The sequence below is a fragment of the Puma concolor genome, chromosome A3, assembly GCF_028749965.1.
Source record: "Puma concolor isolate L17-30 chromosome A3, mPumCon1.1.hap2, whole genome shotgun sequence".
NCBI lineage: Eukaryota > Metazoa > Chordata > Mammalia > Carnivora > Felidae > Puma > Puma concolor.
This window is the reverse complement of record NC_141669.1, coordinates 136,909,650-136,925,068: the sequence shown is the minus strand read 5'-3', so window position 1 is coordinate 136,925,068 and position 15,419 is coordinate 136,909,650. Positions and strand designations below refer to the sequence as shown.

Genomic DNA, 15,419 nt, shown 5'->3' with positions numbered 1-15,419 from the left:
TGTAAGTCCTAAATTTAAAAAGTACGTGTTGAGACGGTCTCCATGGGTCAGTGGAATGGGGACAGTTGAAATGAATCCAGGGCATGCGGGGAGGGGACCCGTTGTCTCCCGGCCGAGGACGTGGTTTTCGGGCCAGGCTGTGACCGGCCGGCGCACCGGGGCTCTGCTCCCCGCCCGCCCTTTCTTTCATACCAAGTGAGAAGTGTTCCTGGCACGTGCTAGGTTCTCAGCAGTTTGTTGGGGTTTTTTCCACACATGTGTTGTGAATATGTGTTGGGTATTTTTGAACGTCGCATTCAAATTTTGTTGCGTTTTGGTGGACTCTTTTCTCACGTGCGTACTTTTAAACTTGTCAGCCTGTCGTTACGGAGGTTTCCAAGCGTGCGCAGGTGGAGGTGAGACCCCGGGGCCCCGCACGGCTGCGGTAGCCTGTCAGCGACTGCTGCCTCCTTCACCCCTCCGTCGTCTTTAGGTGTCTTTTTAAGGCCTGGCCCGGAAATCCTACCGTTGCACCAGCTCTTTCTGGACTCTTCTGGGGTCTGGAAGCCAGTGTTTTCCCCGCAAGGAGAGCAAGTCAGGTAGCTGAGCCTGCTCCCCACCCCCCCCAACCCCTGAGGCACTCCGTCCCTGCACGGATCTAGGGCACCCTCGCGAGGGGAGGAGACGCCAACCCCTGGAGCCCCAGGAACCTCCTGGAGCCACCGCCCCTCTCCTGGGTCCCCCGGTAGAGGCCCCCACATTGATCGCTGGACACTTTTCCGATTCCCAAAGTAGCGCAGACCCATTTTTGGTGACCAGGCAAATCCCGGCTCTGCTCTTTCTAAAAGAATGCACATTTGGAACATACAGAGCCCAAATCAGTGTGATGTCAGTTGTCACTGTCCGTGTGGAAAGATTTTGCCACGGCCAGCTGCCGGGCCTCTTCGCGCTGTATTAATAGCAGGGCCGTGGGGCCCGATGGGGTCGGAAGCCAGGGAGAGGGGAGGGACAGCTGTGGCGGACATCACACCATGCTCCAGGCATGTGCTCCCGTGTCACGGGCACACAGATGGCCCACACCTTGCCCTGCCGCTCAAAGCCCCCCCAGGCCTGTGCCTGTCTTCTCCTTGTAGGGTCAGGAATGGGCTCCGGCGGACGGTGCACTTGACAGAGGAGCCAAATTAAGATGGGCACGATTGGAACAGAGGGTTCGGGTGGCCCCGTGTTGTTCTGGGTCAACTTACGCTTTTACTGGAAGCACAGGCATGTGCCGGCCGAACGAGGCGGTGGTATTTAAACAGCTGGGGGTATTGGGTTCTATATGCCAAGGCTGGACAGATATTTTTAAATGTCACAGGCCAAATGGAACCTCCGCTGGCACCGGCCAGAGGGGCAGGGGGATTTGGAGGACACCGCACCACCGTGGCTGGATATGGTCCGGAGAGCGGGGGGAGGATTAGTGCCTGGGAAGAAGCCCAGCGCGTGAGGTTCAGCGACGACAGAGCGGGAGGGTCATTTGAGTAAGCCGTAGGCGCCTGGCGGGTGGGGTCGGGGGCAGGTTGACATGTGTGGAAACGCCAAGGACTCATCTGGAGCTGGGAGGTCAGCAGGGTGGAGCCCCCGAGCTCACAGGGGAACGGGCCGGGGAATCAACCCTGTGGTCAAGGTTCCTGGCTTTGGTGTCCTACAGAACTGAGCGCTGACCTCAGCACCCCAGTGCCCGCCCCACTCCCTTGGGGCAACTCATTGATCTGCCCGGGTGGTTTTCCCCCCGAGTCGGAGGGAAGGGACCAGGGCTCCTGGAGGATTAAGCTGGACGAGTTAGCTACCTGACGCTCAGGAGCAAGCCCCTAAATGGTGGCCGCTGTTGTTACTAGCAAACGCGAATCTGTGGAAAACCGCCACCGTGGAATGGCTTGGAAACCGCCCTCCAGGCCCATCCCACCCGGAGACATGTTGTGTTTCAACCGCACAGAGTATTGTCTTTGACGTCGGAGTTCTGGTAGCCGCCAACGTTTGGATACCAGGAGATGCTACCAAAACTTTTGGAGAGTTGACTTCTCCCGGCCTGTGGGAGCCTCGGGTCGGCCAGGACTCGTCCGCCGGCAGCCGTAACCGAGGGGCGGCTGCCCCCTGTCGGCGAGCTGCAGGCCACGCCGGGCGCCACCTGGCCCCATCACTCACCTCTGAGCAGGGCCTGGCCTCTGTAGGCATTTGCACTTGCTGTCTCTGCAGTCAAGTGCAGCTATTATTATCTCAGAAGGGGCGAGGGCCATCAGAATTAGCCACTGACTTGCTGGCTGGGGCCTCCTTGACTTTGCCCTGACATTGGTCTTGGGAGACCTGGGCTCATGGAAGAGCACTGGGTGGCCCGGCCTGGGACGGGGGAAGCAAAGGAAGGGGCGGCGGGCTTTCACGAAGGCCCCTGCCAGGCCCCCGGAGGCAGCTCGCTGCCCGCTTTTCTCCCCGTGGCCCCTTAGTAACCTGAGCAGAAACACAACAGGGTCAGGGCAGTTACTGCGGCAATGCCGACGCCCTTGTGGCCCTGGGCCTCTTGGTCACGAGGATGGGGCTTGGGAAGGCTCGAGGGGGCCAGGGTGGGTCCGGAACCTGGATGTGGCTTCTTAGCACCGGGAAGGAAGGCTAAGGTGGCGTTCGGTTGGGGGGGGAGGGGGAGTCTTGGGGCCCTCAAGTTCATCCCTGTTGCTGCACAGAATCTCTTGCTTGTCCTGTGCGGTTCAGACTCCCTCTTCCTTGTCCAGGCCCCTGGGAAGACCCCGTGGCACCAGTGACCCAGCTGGGCCTCCGGGGCCACCTGTATGAGGGCTTGGGGGACCCTCCTCTTCTGAGGAGTCTTCCCTGTGTACACACAGCCAGGCTCAGACTGGGAGAAGCCCTTCCTCCTGGTCTGTCTGCTCCTTCGCTGGACTTCCTCTTTCCCAGATGTTTGGGAAATACGTTGATTTCATCTTCACGGCGGTTTTACAGGGAACCTGGGGTTCAGGGAGGTCAAATAACTTGTGCAAGGCCATCCAGCCGGACAGTAGTAGAGTCTGGGTCTGTACTCCAGAGTCCACCTTCTAAACCACTGCTTTTGAATGCTGCTTGGGAGATATGGGGGTGCTCCAGGGAGGAGTCTGGGATGACGCTTGGGCTGAGGCAGGAGCCCTCCCTGGAGCCAGTTGGGGGTAGGCTCTGGGTCGCGGAGAGCGGGCCATGGGCTCCAGGGACAGAGGGACGCCAGCCCGGCTGCAGGAGTTGAGAGGGAGGCGAGCAGGGGTGGGTGAGGGCGTGTGGAGTGCCGAGGAGTCTAAGCCGTGGTCTGAATCCACATCTTCTGATGCTTTTTTCTGCTACCACATGGAAGAGGGGTTTGGCAGAGGCAGAGGAGTGGCTGGGAGACCAGCTGGTCTCGAGGAGGCCCGGCTGGACCCGCCAGTGGTCACGATGAGTATGTTTGCGATGCATTTGGGAGGCTCGCGGCCCCGGCCCGTGGATGTGCCACAGGTCAAAGGTCACTCTAATTTGACCAGGGTCTGAGCTGGGTTAGCTGGGGCCTGCTTCCTGAGGTGGCCCAATCTGTGGAAGGCTTTCCCTCTGAGGCCTCTCTCTCTCTCTGGTTCCTTCCAGCCTGGAGCGGACATGGCCTCAGGGCAAGGCAGCCTTGGAGAGCCGATGGGCGTGGGTGGTAGAGGGGATGTCATGGTTAGGAAGACCAGCCACAGGCCGGACGGACACCAGTGTGTGTGTGGTGACCCGATTTCCAGCAGTGCCTTCACCTGTTGATACGGTGTCATAGGAGTTTTCTGATTGTAACTTTCTGGCGGACAGTGAGCCTTGAGAGGTCTGTGCCTGAAGCCCCTCCTCAGGCCCATGATGAAAATGGGCAGCTGGATTGGGTGTGTGGGTGGCCCGTGCTCCCTGTGGGTGCACCGTGAAGGGGTCTTGTGGAAACCCCTAGGTTCTCCTGCAGCCCCGCCCTTGTCCTCTCTTTGGGTGAGGGACGTTTCTGGGGGCTCAGGGGGTGGCACAAAGTGCCCCAGTCCCTCACCACTAGGTGGCGCAGCTGCAGTGATGATGTTGACGGGGCTTTTCGATGCCCCTTTCTCAGGAGAATCCCTGGGTAGGGGTTCCTGTGGTCCCCTTGGCCCTGGACGCTTCCAGGACCTGCTCTGGACCTGGCCGTGTGGTCTCGGGTAAGTGACGGCACCTGCGTGGCTTTCCGGAACGACAGTTGGGTCCGGAGATGATGGGTTTCCACCAGCGCAGTCATTTCGCGGTGCATGAGGCCCCAGGTCCAACCACCTCATTCCCTCTGTTCCCCAGCCTCTGTCCCTGCTCTGCGGCGTCATCGGGACTGCCGTGGTTCTGTCTCCTTCCTAAAGGCTTCCGTGAGCTTGACTTCTTGTGGTCTGCTCTTACCGGCCAAGGCTCTGAAGTCCACTCTGAGCCGGCGATTGGCCCAAGGTCCCACCAGAAGGCCTTGGAGATCGTGACTCCCAGCCGATCTCGTTAAGCACCGGGTCTCTCTCATCAGAAGAGGGGCCACACTTCCAGAACCATTACTGCTTCTCTCAAGTCCACAACAGACAACAGTCCGAAGATGGCCCCTCAATAGGGGTTGCGCTGATGGCTGTTCTTTGGAAGAGCGACATCAAGCTGAAGAGCCACCCGAGTGTGGCCGTGGGGTGTCGTCGTGCGTGTGCACGCGTGTCTGTGTGTCTGGTTTGTTCGCCCTGTTAACCCTTCCTTGCCCCTCTTCTCATCCTTTCCGTCCCCAGCCTCTTTGTTCTCGGCTGTCCTCGGAGCCTCCAGCAGCCGTGTCCCCGCTAAAGCTCTGGCAGCACTGTGTGTCGATGCTCCTTGAAGCTTCAGCCTCTTCTCGATGGGAGTTTAACCTTTGCTCTGAAGCGAGGTTTTGCTAAGAGACATGGGTCTGTACAAACGAGGTGAGATCAGCCTTCGCCTCTTACTAGAACCGTTGTTCGGAAGGGTTTCTGTGCCTCATCGTCTGCAGATGTCACTTGGGAGTTGAGTCCTTTTTAGCTTTGAGGAACGGCCCAGCAAGGGGGCCCCTCCCAGACACCTTTCCCGAGCTTACTTTGGGTTCATCCCCGGGCTTCTTGAAGATTAATTCACGGTGGCGGCTCCCCGCACCCCCCCCCCCCCCCCCGCAACAGCCACCTGAGCTGAGAGGACTTTTACCCTGTCGGGTTACCGCCGAGCTGTATCAGGTGAAAGCAGGAACCTCCAGACCATCTGTTGTTAAAGAAAAATTAATAACGGAACACGTATAGAGCAAACACTTTGTACTGCTGCATAATAAATGTGGAATGCAGTGACCTTGGTTGAGGTAGCCACGGGCTTGCTGCCCACTCCCTGCTCGTCTGGGGCGCCAGGCAGTTAGGTTTGTAGTCTTCTGCCCTCCCCCCCGCCCAGGGAGGAGAACTCGGGAGCCCCAAGCCCCCGACAGGGCCCCTGTCCTGGCCGCGTGGGGATGTCCTCTTCCAGCTCTGGCCACATTCAGAATTTTCTGTCTGCTCTGCGCCACGGCGAACATTCCAGGCGACACGTCCACTCCCGCTGGTGTTTCTCATCCGCCAGCGCCATCGGGCCAGAACCTCCGGAGGCTGTCGGCCCCAGAGGAGGACACGAGAGGGTGCAGGCCGAGGGCAGAAGGCAGGCGGCGCTCCCGCGGTCTCCCACGGCTGAGAAGGACCAGCCTCGTGCTCGGCTCAGGAGCCAGCTGACAGCCCCTTTCTGATTTGCAGCTTTTGTTCAGAACTGGGCGGGGGGGCCCCCCATCGTCGTAGCACTAGAGTTAGGCAATCGTTCACAGACTCTTCTCCTGGGGCCCCATGCACAACAGCACCATGGCGCGTGGCTGCCACTCAAACCAAGGTAGCGACAGAACCTTCGGGGAGAAGCCTTCAGAAGATGAAATGTTGAGGCCGGCTGTCAGCGCGTGAGGCCACGACAGAGCTGTGATGAAGTTCTTTTCCGTGGTGCTCGGAGCCTGCCACCAAGGCCCCGGCAAACCCACGTTCGAAGGCCGTTGCTTCAAAGTAAACAGCGCTGCCTTTGAACCGGGAAGGGAAGCCGGCTGGAAGGCAGGTCCCCGTGTGCGTGTTTGAATGGGGTCCACGAGGAAAGGTGTCACGCGGGTCTTTGGCTTATGGGTCGCCTAAGCCCTTGGGGTGCAGAGAGGGGCCGCCAGGGTCCTGTGACATCTTTGTCCATCTGGGAGCACCCTAGGTTCCGATGTGGGGCAGGGTCGGGAGGAGGGGCGACAGGAGCCCCCAGGGCCACGTCATGAAGTCAGGGAAGGGTGTGTGAGGCACAGCCCTGGGTGGGAGGTGATGATGCGGGTCCTTCCGGAGGGCCCCCCCCAATCCTGTTGTGCTCAATTCAGAGGGTTGGGTGGAGGCTTTCCTGAAAGGCTCGGAGGAGTGCTGCACCCACGGGCTGTGCGGTCAGGAGGCGAGACACGGGGAGCCACACAAGGGAAAGGCCACACCGTCTGCCTGTCCCCCCCCCGCCCCCCCACAGAGGCCCAACTCCACCGGCGGGTCCCCCACGTGGTGGCCAGAGGCCACTGACCGTGTTGTTGTTCTGCTCCAAGCCTCCGGTGGCTACTTGGAACACAACCCCGCTCTGAGCTTGGCCTTGACCACCTGCGTTTCCCCCACATGTTCCACATGCCGTTTGGCCCCAGCTGCCTGAGGACCCGGACCCGGGCCTGCTCCTCCTCTCCCTGGGGTCTGCCTCCCTCTCACCCTGGCTTCCCGCCTGCAGGGAGCACCCCCTGCCATCCAGCTGTCACTGGCATCACAGCCCCTGTCGTCTGTGTCCCTTTGCCAGTAATGTGTTTGCTCCCACCTCTTAGAGTCTGTGAGCTTGCAGGATGAGGGCTATAGCTGCCCTGAGGATTATTACGTTCTCCAGCTTGGTCTCCTCCCGCGGTATGCAGTAGGTGCCTAATCAACGTGTGAAACTGAAGGGCGCCCGGGGGGCCCAGTCGGTTAAGTGTCCAACTTCGGCTCAGGTCATGATCTCAGTTTGTGAGATCAGACCCCGCTTTGGGCTCAGCGCTGACAGCACAGAGCCTGCTTGGGATTCTCTCTCTCCCTCTCTCTCTCTGTCCCTGCCCTGTCGATGCTCTGTCTCTCTCTGTCTCAAAAATAAATAAACATTTTTTAAAAAATTATCAAAAAAGTAGATGTTTGAGACTGAGTAGGATGAACATCCTTCTCTGTGTCCGTTCTCCACAGAGCTCTGCTCTGCACCTGCTGGTGTCCTAGAGGCAGGCGTGGGGCTGTGGCTCACCTGCCTTCCTCAGTTTCCCTTGGTTGCTGCTGGGGGCTTCTCGGGAAGCACGATGCCCTGCCTCCACCCAGGCCAAACCAGGTTCTCCCCCCCCCCCCCCCCAATCGTCTCCCATTACAGTTTGCTCTTTGCCTCCATGGCATTTGCCAGAACGTGGAACTTAAAACTTATCCTCCTAATGCCTGGCTTCCCCGGCCGGCCGAACCCCAACGGGCAGGGCCTGTCTTTCTCACATACTTGGAACAGAGCAGGCATTTAGGTGATATAATTGCTGGCTGGACGGATGGATGGACAGGGCAGAAAGATGAAAAAGGCAACTGAAGAAGATCCCGAGTGCAGAGTGGCTTCCGGACAGTTGAGGGGACACTCTGGGCGTGGGACAGGCATGGGAGTGAGAGGTGGCCCAGAGCGTGCTGGGAGTCAGATGCCTCCTTCCCGGTAGAGGAAGTGCGTTCTGGTGAACAGACCTCGTTGAGAAGCTGACACCCATCCCCATCACAGCAGAGCCGATGTGGAGTCCTCTGGGCTTGAGGACACCCGGGAGCCCAGCTCTGCAGGGAGGCGCGAGGCGTGCATCAGCGTGGAATGGGGGGTGGGTGTTCTAGTGACAGACTCGGCCCCTGGGCCGCTCTGCCCCCCACCCCCGGTTATAACAGCCAGGCTTGGGTGGCCCCCGCCAGTGAGGTACCAGGCAGAGAAGGGGGCCTAGGCAAATGGGACGAGGAGGCCCAGGGCGTGGCCGGGAGGCCCCCCCCGGAGACTGGAGGGAGGGAGGGAGGGAGGGAAGGAAGAACGGGGCCTTTGCCACCAGACAGCACGTGCCACAGGGAGGGCTCTAAGCCAGTGGCTTTGGAGACGGTCTGGGGGTGTGTGTACAGGGCATCCTGGTCCAGCTCCGGCCCCCTCCCCTTCTGAGTGTTCCCCTGCACCCAGACGGTGGCACAGCCAGCATCCTCCCCGCCCCCGCCCTGCCCACCCCAGTGCGGCCGCTCGGTATTCAAGGAGTGGCTCTGGATCAGTGTGCATCGTGGGCAAGTGCACATACACGGCTCCTTAGCTCTCTGTTCGGGGCCCTGGAAGCCCTAGGACAACAACTCCCCCAGCAGCAGGCGTGTCCCACCCTCAGACTTTGGTCTCTGACGCCTTTGTCCAGTAGAAGCAAGCAGGCTTCTTGTTAACGAGAGCTTGTTGCCGGGCCTGCTGAGGCAAGGGCTGCGGACGAGCCGGGGAGAGTGTCGCGGCAGGAAGGTGAGGAAGTGCTCCAAAACCAAAATGGCACGGCAAAGGACACGGGAGCCCCCGGAAGTGCTCCCAGTCGCCCCGAGTGGCAGAGTCTGACTCACAAGCTAGCCCTGGATTATGATCCCGGTGTATACTATAAATATGCATGAGTCTACACGGTTGTCAATAACGGAAATCAGAGAAATGGGTACGAAAGACCAATCCCTTGTGTGGAGAATTCCACAGAATTCAGGTAAATGCCCCTCAAGAAGCGGGGACGTAACTACACATCCCTTTAGTCTGCAGAGTGGAACCTTGGCCACAGTGGGCACCACACACCCGCCGGGGCCAAGGCTCACGTGGTCTGTGACAGTCCCGTTGCCCGCACAGCCCCAGACAGGACGAGAAGACCTTCACGTCTGTGAGCTTCCTCCCACATCCGTCACCCCAATATGAGCGTCAACCAAACATCAGGGACATTTTACAGAATACCTACCAGCACCCTTCAAAATGGTCAAGGTCATCAAAAACCGGAGAAATCTGAGAAACTCACAGCCAAGAGGAGACGTAACAGCTGCGTGTAACGTGTCCCGGGTGGGATCCTGGAACAGAGAAAAAGGGCATTCGGTAAAAACCACCCATGATCCGAATAACACGTGGAGTTGAGATCAGTTAATAACGTGTCAATGTTGGTTCATGAATTGTGACGAACGACCACAGCAGCATAACGGTAGTAGAAACCGGGTGCTGAGCACACAGAAACTCTGCCCCATCTTCATAACTTTTTTGTAAATCTAATTAATTGTAAATTAATTAATTAATTGTAAATGTAATTAAAAAACCTACTTTTTAAAAACGTTTATTCACTTTTGAGAGAGAGAGAGAGGGCATGCGCAAGGAGGGGAGGGGCAGAGAGGGAGACACAGAACCCGAAGGGGGCTCCAGGCTCCGAGCTGTCAGCACAGAGCCCGATGCGGGGCTCGAACCTACGAACCATGGGATCATGACCTGAGCGGAAGTCAGACGCTTAATGGACTGAGCCACCCAGGCGCACCGAAAGTTTATTTAAAATACAGGTGTGAGTTTCCGATTCTGTGTCTCCCTCTCTCTCTGCCCCTCCCCCGTTCATGCTCTGTCTCTTTCTGTCCCCCCAAAAAATAAATAAACGTTGAAAAAATAAAAAAATAAAAAAATAAAATAAATAAAATACAGGTGTGTGTGGCCCAGCCGCTGAGAAACAGAAAGCAAGGCCCCAGGCCCTCCTGTATGCAGCTCCGGGCTACACAGAGAACTGAGGCCAAATGCGCCCTGACCGCACGCCCACGTAGGCCCTAGATCCCCACCCCCGCCCCCCATCCCGATCTTCTCTCTGTGCCGTGACTCCCAGCATGTGCGTGTTTACGATGTATGCGGTTCCTCTTCTGCCTGAATGCAGGCTGCATGGCGGGGGCTGCTCCCCTCTGCCTGCCAGGGTCGTCCCTGTCCTGGCCAGTGTCCAGGTTCACCATCATGTGGGTGAGATGGACGGGAGGGAGGAGGTTGGCGGGCTGGACACACGGTGAGGCAGGAGAGTTGGTGTCTGGGAGGCGCCCGGGGCCCTGGCTGTGACCACACAGGGTGTGGGCCAGAGGGGCAGTGTTGGGACGGAGGCAGGGCCCAGGAGGGCGGCTGGGCTTTCTTGCCCCGGAAGAGCCCCCGCTCCCAGTGTGTGCACCCGGGACCGCTCGGGGGAAAGGCCCAGGCCTCCTCGGGCTGGAACTGCTGGTTCCAGAGCCTCCCTGTCCCCGTGGCCCTGAGTGTCCGTGGGGCCCGGCCTGCCCAGCCGCTGGCGGTGGCTTGCCGAAGTTGAAGAAAACCCAGGGCGCTCTGTGGGCAGAAGGAGATACAGGGGAGGCCCCGTCTGCCCCCACATTATCTCTCCATACTCCCCTGACGTGGTTCACTTTCTCAAAAGGCAAGATGTTCTCATAATCTGAGGTGAATTGGGACCGATGCCATCTTCTCGGAAAGAGAACGTGCCCACGTCCTGGGCATTCGCACTCCCCTGCGAACGGGGAGCCATCTGCGGCCTGGTCCTTCACAACGAGCTGTGATGCCTGTGGCCCGGGCCGGGGCTGTGAGGGCGGTGCCTGCCGTCCGCTACCCAGACTGGGGAGCTTGTGGGGGGCACCCCCCCTCCCCCACCGCTTTCCTGAGGCCCAGCTTCCTTCTGGGAAGAGTTCTGAAAGGGGCTCGGACAGCAGCACCCACCCGCCAGCCCGAACTTCAGGCACCACAATGTACACTGTGGTCCTCTCTGCCTTTGATTAAACAGTTAGCTGTCCTCAGCCGCAGCCCATGTCCACAGCCACCGGGTGCCCTTTCTGCATGGGTGACTCACCAGAATTAACGTTCATTTGATTTTTACTATAAATTACGCCTCACATAATTTCTCCATTACGGGCGGAGGACGGCCCCTCGGAAAGGCTGGAGCGGGCCATTCGGTCCCTCGTGCCGGGGACACGCTGACTTGTTCCTCCTCCCACGTGCTGGATGGCGGACGGCCATCGCAGGTGGCTTAATGGACGTGCCCCCCCCCCCCCCAGCCCACATGGGAGATGTTCACCTCGGGCCCCCAGGAGGGGTGGAGGGGGCAGGCAGAGAGCGAAGATATTCGCGAGCCACTTGAATGTGGAAGGTTGGGATGTTAAAGGTAAGAAAAAAAAAAAAATGACGCTTTTAAAGATGGAGGGGTCTCCCCTCCCGCCTTCCCTTCGTTCTGCCTGCCTTCCTTCAAATGCTCACTGACTGTGCCCAGCGTTGTGTGAAACACTGACACTGGCAATACAGTACTGAGCAAAATTAGGGCCCCCGCCCTCAAAGCGCTTGTGGCCCAACAGGACTCATTGGATAAACACAGAAGCACATGTCAGATCGCCACCAACAACGATGTGCAACAGAGGGGCTGGTCCCTTCCTTCCCAGAGGACGCCACGTGGGGCCGAGGCCCAAAGGACGGGGAGGCATTACCAGGCAAAGAGGCGGGACTGCATGTGCAAAGGCCCTGTGGGAGGGGACCGAGGGAGCAGGCAGGACCCAAGGAAGGCCAGGTGAGCAGGGGGGAAAGAGGAGTCCAGGCAGGGCTTGTGGGCCCTGGAAAGAACTGTGCTTGTTACCCTGAGGCCAGGGGGTCGCACCGATGTTTGAAGGAGTGGGGGTCATTCTGTGAAGCAGTCAGCGGCTCAGCCAAATCCCACTGGGATGGGTGAGGGGAGGGGCGCTTCCGTCTGCAGACATGGCCCTGACCGCCCAGTGCTGGGCTCTGCATTTCCAGGATGAGGGGAGTGCGCGCAGAGGTGGGGGAAGGGCATGCGTGGGGGCGGGGAGAGCAAGGACCCAGAGGCTTTTCACCAGCGTCGAAACCATACGCTACTCTGTAAAAATCCGACTAGCCGAGGACTGTGACTCATCCACCCCAATTCCCCCGGCAGTGGAATAAACCAATTTGCTTAAACCTCCAACTGATCTCATACATTTGTCTTTTTTTTTTTTTTAATATCTAAAGCTCAAAAGAAACCAAAGTTTACAAGAGAAGAAAAAACCTAGCACAGTAGATTGAAGCAGACGTGTGCTTATCTGTTTTCCAAAAGAATTGAATTAAAAACAAAGCCCACAAACAGAAGCTCACGACACTGTCTGCACCAGGCACCTGCTGCCCCTCTTGCCTCGGTGCCTGGAATAAATCACCCTGCAGCCGGCCTGTCCTCCCTGGGAAGGGGCCAACCTCCTTCCGGTCCGGGGGAGGGGGGGGTTGGTGATCCTGCCGCAGGATGCACAGAGCTAGGTACACAGCGAGACCACCCAAAGGACAACTTTGGATGGAACCTTGGGGTCATTCCTGACACAGGCGCCCTATCGCTGTTTCTGTAGACGACAAAAAGGGAGGCCGGGAGAAGTCAAGTAATCTACCTGAAGCCCTGACCTCGCAAATATCAGGCTGGTCCAGACCTCCCCCACCCCCCACCCCTTTAATGCTAAATACCAACGGACACAAAAGTCATAACCTTTTTTCTCTCCCTCCAAACATTGGGTATACACAGAGCTGTAGGTACATGATACCGTTTATCTCAGGGATTCTCAACTAGGCTCAGCCTTCCCCCCCCCCCCCGCCCCCGCCCCAGGGACATTGGGCCATGTCTGGGGACATTTTGGCTCTCACAGTTCAGGGGTGGGGAGATGCTCTTAGCATCTAATGGGTAGAGGCCGGGGATGCCGGTGAACACCCTTCAGTGCCCAGGACGGCCTCACGGCAGGGAACGATCCAGCCCAGAATGTCAGTGGCAGGTGGAGGCAGCCTGGAACAGGAGAAATGATGTGTGTAAAATGCGGGCACACCCTCCCGCAGACAGGGCTGGAAAGATAAGTATCAGAACGTCTACGTTTGTTTATCTCTTGGTGAAAGGATTTGGGTAATTTTTTATTTTTCTTCCTTATGTTTTTCTGTACTGTTTGAATTTTTTAAGGAACAATGTGCATGTATCATTTTTATAATCGGAAAAAGAAGGGCTGTTTTCATTTTGTAAAAATAAAAAAAAAAAAAAAGGGATTCAGGACTTATCGATTCTGATGCAGTTCTCCCACTAACTAGCTGTCAGGAACAGCTCTCTGGAAAATATGTCTATCTGGAAAGTGAGAAGAGCAATCTTTCTTGCATTATATTATAGGAATATAAAGTAACGTTGTCCTGGAAAAGCTCTCTGAGCTCAGAGGAGAAAAATTGTTAAGAATACGGAGATACTGTTTCTGTCATATATTTCCCCTCTGAGCTGATGTGTACGTTTTTCGCAGCACAGACATTTAGGAGATGGGGGTGGGGTGCTCGGTGGGGGCCTTCTGGTGGGTCCAGGATGCCTCCCGCCCTCAGGGGAGAGGACCAGATGCTTCCACCTTTCAAAGATAGCATTTGGTCCCCCGACCATCTTGATTTCGTCTCGGTGCCGGGGTGAGGCTTAGCTTTCTCAAGCAAGGCACTATTGGTAATTGGGGTGGGGTAATTCTCTGTTGGGGGGGGCACTGTAGGGTGTATAGAGCTTCTCTGGCCTCTACCCAACAGGATGCTAACAGCTCCCCTCCTCCCCCCAAGTCTTGACGACCCGAAACGTCTCCAGTCAAGGCCAAATGGCCCAGTGCGTGAGTCTCAAGACCGTGGGCTGTGCAGAACCCAGCCCACGTGGACATGCTTGGTGGCTTAACGTGACGGCCTCCTAGAGATGGTTCCGGCTTCTGAATCGGGACGCAGACCTGCTGCATTTCTGAGTCACTGCCCATGTTTTCCATCTTCAAAAGTGTTCCCTTTGAGGGGCGCCTGGGTGGCTCAGTCGGTTGAGCGTCTGACTTGGGCTCAGGTCATGATCTGGCGGTTCGTGAGTTCCGGGCCCCACGTCGAGCTCTGTGCAGATGGCTTGGAGCCTGGAGCCTGCTTCGGATCCTGTGTCTCCCTCTCTCTGCCCCTTCCCCGCTCACACTTTGTCTCTTAAAAATGAATAAACGTTAAAAATATATATTTATTTTTTAAAGTGTTTCCTTTGTGGCTACCCGGCCCAGGACAGCACCTCGCGACAGCAGGACCCCTGGGGGTCCAGGAGCCCCTGGGTCTTTTGGGCAACTCCAGCTCCCACTAGGCCGTGGTGGGGCCTGAGGCGGGGGCTCCTGTTTTCCTACAAACAGCGACACGCAGGCAGGCTGTGTGCCCCAGCGGCCCCGTCAGCAGGAAGCACGGAGAACTCGTGTTTCTCAGGAGCGCATAAACCCACCGGCCGATGGTGAGGAGGCCCCGAGACGTGCCCCGGATGCCGCTTCGCACGCCAGCGCCTCAAGCAGCAGCCGTGGCAGGTGAACTTCCAGTGAAGTAAGATAAAACCAGTTTGGAAATTCAATATCTCACCGCCCTTCCCATCTTTTTAAAAATCCATAATTCACGGAGAACCCAGGCAGGGGGTGTGCAGCTCAGCTGAATTACCGGTTTTTGTTTTTTGGGTTGTTTTGTTTTCCCAAAGATCGAGACGGGGGAGAGGCATTTTCTTGAAACGGAGAAAATAGAACGCAACTCTTTGGAGCTCATGTCCCCTGACGTTGACCTTCTTGGCCCAGACCTCCATCCCCTTGGGACAGGAACATCACAAACACATGTGAACAGCATTCTAAAACCCTTGCTAATTGCACTGCCAGGAATTTATCCTTCCGATGTCCTGTACGGGGCCGGGGATGATGAATACACAGGTTTATTCATTGCCGAGTGGTTGGTAATAGAAACAGACTGGTAACAACGTAGATGCCTGCCGCGGACGGCTGGTTAAATAAGCCCCGTTCCTTCCTTGCAACGGGGAGTTACCGTGTGGCACTAAAAACAGAACCCGGAGGCTCATTGTGCAGCGAGAGGAGATGCGTCACCACATTGTTGAAGCCACGGCGGGGGAAACAATGTTTATAGTGCATGCTACCATCTGTGTTTATTAAAAAAAAGGAAAAAATATACACGTATGCATCAGCTTGTATATACCTAGTGTGTCCCTAGGCAGGCTGGCTCCCAGGAGGGGGATGGGGAGGCCAGAGAGAGAGAGAGGGAGAGAGAGGGAGAGGCCACAGGACGCCTCCCTTGCACGCCCTTTTGTATGTTTTGGTTTTTGAACCAGGAATAAGCGCTCAGAAATAAATATATAAAATTACATTTCCTTTACGAGAAAACACAAACCAACCACACACCGTGCTAATTTGTTCTGAAAAACACATCACGGGGAAGGCATAGTGAATTGCTATGAGGGGCTCAAGCGTGTCGCCTTGGGGAGATCCAGGCCCCTCTCTGGACTTCGGAATTTTACCAAAATGTGCGATAGTTTTCTAAGGATTGTGTGTGTG

At 57.2% G+C, this 15,419-nt stretch overlaps 2 long non-coding RNA genes across 2 annotated transcripts in view; one reads left to right on the top strand and one right to left on the bottom strand.

Moving 5' to 3' along the window:
• LOC147582848 (uncharacterized) overlaps positions 1-5,326 on the top strand; it is a 30,349-nt gene extending 25,023 nt beyond the window's left edge. Inside the window, exon 5 of the long non-coding RNA XR_015249571.1 lies at positions 4,761-5,326. This is a non-coding gene — a long non-coding RNA (uncharacterized LOC147582848). The remainder of the gene's footprint in view (positions 1-4,760) is intronic.
• Positions 5,327-8,296: 2,970 nt separating this feature from the next.
• Positions 8,297-15,419, bottom strand: part of LOC147582847 (uncharacterized) — a 75,800-nt gene continuing 68,677 nt past the window's right edge. Inside the window, exon 3 of the long non-coding RNA XR_015248805.1 lies at positions 8,297-9,128. This is a non-coding gene — a long non-coding RNA (uncharacterized LOC147582847). The remainder of the gene's footprint in view (positions 9,129-15,419) is intronic.